Genomic DNA, 2,687 nt, shown 5'->3' with positions numbered 1-2,687 from the left:
TGATCCAGGAGACAGAAGAAGGTGCGTGCCTGGGCGATCCAGGAGGCAGAGGTAGGTATGGGCCTGGCAAACCAGGAGACAGAGGTGGGTGCGTGCCTGGGCGATCCAGGAGGCAGAGGTAGGTATGAGCCTGGACGAACCAGGAGACAGAGGTAGGTGCGTGCCTGGGCGATCCAGGAGGCAGAGGTAGGTGCGTGCCTGGGCGATCCAGGAGGCAGAGGTAGGTGTGAGCCTGAGTGATCCAGGAGGCAGAAGTAGGTATGAGCCTGGCGAACCAGTAGATGAGACAGCAGCATATAACGTGAAGTACATACATATAACACATGGCACTGTCGCCACCATAGAATAGATGACTGCAGTGAGCGTTTAGTGACCGCTGGATGGGTATGGCGTGCAATGATGACCTGGCCTACTCGTGGTGAGACCCCGGTTTCTTTGAACACCGTGCTGAAACTAGCGACCCTTCCAGCCCAGCAGGGCCCCCGGGGCCCTCTCCCTAAGGCTATCATTCACATGTCCGTAATTTGGGTCCGCATTCGTTCCGCAATTTGCGGACCCATTCACTTTCAATGGGGCTGGAACGGATGCAAATCCACATTTCCTGGATCCGCATCCATTTTTTCGGGATCCGCATCAGTTTTTTTGGGATCCATTTTTTCGGGATCCATTTTTTCGGGATCCGCAATTTCATTCCTGGAAAAAATAGAACATGCCCTATTCTTGTCCGCAATTGCAGACCAGAAAAGGCATTTTCTATTATAGTGTTTGTGATGTGCGGATCCGCAAATTGCGGATCGCACATTGCAGGTGTCCGTGTTTTGCGGATCCGCAAAACACTTACGGACGTGTGAATGGACCCTTAAGAGGAAATGAGGATAACTTTGTCTTCCTCTCGCCTAACGCTGCGTAGCACGGCGGGAGTGCGTATGAGATGGCTTGTGGTTGGGACCTACTGAGGGTTTTTTTTTTTTTTTTTTGCGGCTGTTTGTGGACGTGGGCCGTTGTTGCCCAGGGGCTAGATACCCCTACTACGTATAGCCTGTTTTGACAGGGGTGCCAGGCTTGCCTGGTTCGAAATGGAATGGCAGGGGGGGGGGTGACCATGTAGTGTACGGGGACTGTAATGCCCGTCACTACAAAAGGGTCACTTGGTGTGCTGTCGTCCCTCCTTATTTATGGGGAAGTTGGTATATGTCATCTTTATAAAATGTCATGGAATGTAATGCTATGTATTTCCCTGTTACTGTGAAACTTGCATGTACAGGCCTGCTAGGGGTGTCATTCCAGCTCTTAGTCACTAGAGGGAGCTAGGGAGCCCTAGTCTATATAAGGCCCAGTCAGGGAAAGGAAGGCAGTCAAAAGTTGAGTCTAGTATAGAGTCTAGCCCCACCAGAGTGAGAACCAAGTTGGAGACTAGACAATGTCAGAGACAAGTCCAGGCCTGAAGCCTGCAGTCCAGGAGAGGGTTTTGCAGTCCCTGTAACCGGGTTCCAGATTTAAGGAAAAGGTTCCCCTCCTGAATTCCCATAAGCAGAAACAGGAATATCTCAGTTAAAGAGCCTGAGGAAGCCGGGAGAGAGACAGAGGCAAAGCTCAGAAAAGCAAGAGGTACTCAAGACAACAGAGGAGGTACTTTATAAAGATAAAACCAAGGATATACGCCAGAGCTAGGGTATTGGGCCTTGGAGAAGATTTTCTATGTCCCAGGATCAGTCAGGAATAGAGTGCAAGCTCCTGTACTGCAAGTCCTGTGTTTCACACTCTGAAGTCACCTTGCTTAATCTGTATTGCCTGCATCAACTGTATTGAAAAATCAACTGTATGCCAAGGAACTGCGATTCCGTTAATGTCTCTATATGAAAACTACTAAAGTTGGAGTTCTGTTTTAACATCACATGGTTCCTCATTTATTCCTGTTATCAGCAAACGGCGTGCCACCGTTTAATTGGCACTGGCGTCACGAACATTTTCCTACCATCACCTGCCTATGCAGAGAGTCAGCCGTCTCAGGTTAGTGTCTATTGCACTACTACACCCAGGAACACATTTCTACACACAACTTGAGTACGCTGCACCTCTCTTTTGGCGTCACGAACAGGATACGCACGCTTTCTAGTGCAAGAAGCGTGGACTTTGTGCCTTATACAGTTGCCCTGTGACCAAAGTGACAAATTGCCTGTTTATTTAAAGTGGACTTTGTGAACTGAAAATCATACCAAAAGTGTTCCTAAAACCTCTAAAAAGCGCTGTGCAGTGTTGCGCTACCAAGAGGAAGAAAATCGCCACATTGGAGTGTGGTTTTATGGACTTTTCATCATCCTGCTTGCTGTCAGTGAATAGACAGCGTTTATACCCAAAGATGGCCGCTTAGGCTACTGAAATAGCTGCTGCGTCATCTTCATCCCGAAAAGGCGGGAAAAATTGGCGCCCTTCTGAGGAAATAGCGGGAAGGAGTTCAAGGTCAGGCGCCACTGCTTATCTGGACATTTGCATGTCTGCCAGCATGGACACCGCCTTCCATATACTGGAATACCTGGGGGGCGGCCTCCCAGTGCAATGGGAGGAGCTGGCTGATTTAATTGAGACGACCCTATCGCTCTCCGGAGAAGGATCGAGCATGTTGGAAAGTGAACAGAGCGTTGCTGCAACGTCCGCACCTGAGATTTCAAAAATGAGTGATATTGGTG

The sequence above is a fragment of the Bufo bufo genome, chromosome 1, assembly GCF_905171765.1.
Source record: "Bufo bufo chromosome 1, aBufBuf1.1, whole genome shotgun sequence".
In the NCBI taxonomy this organism is placed as follows: Eukaryota; Metazoa; Chordata; class Amphibia; order Anura; family Bufonidae; genus Bufo; species Bufo bufo.
Note: the sequence above shows the minus strand (reverse complement) of the source record.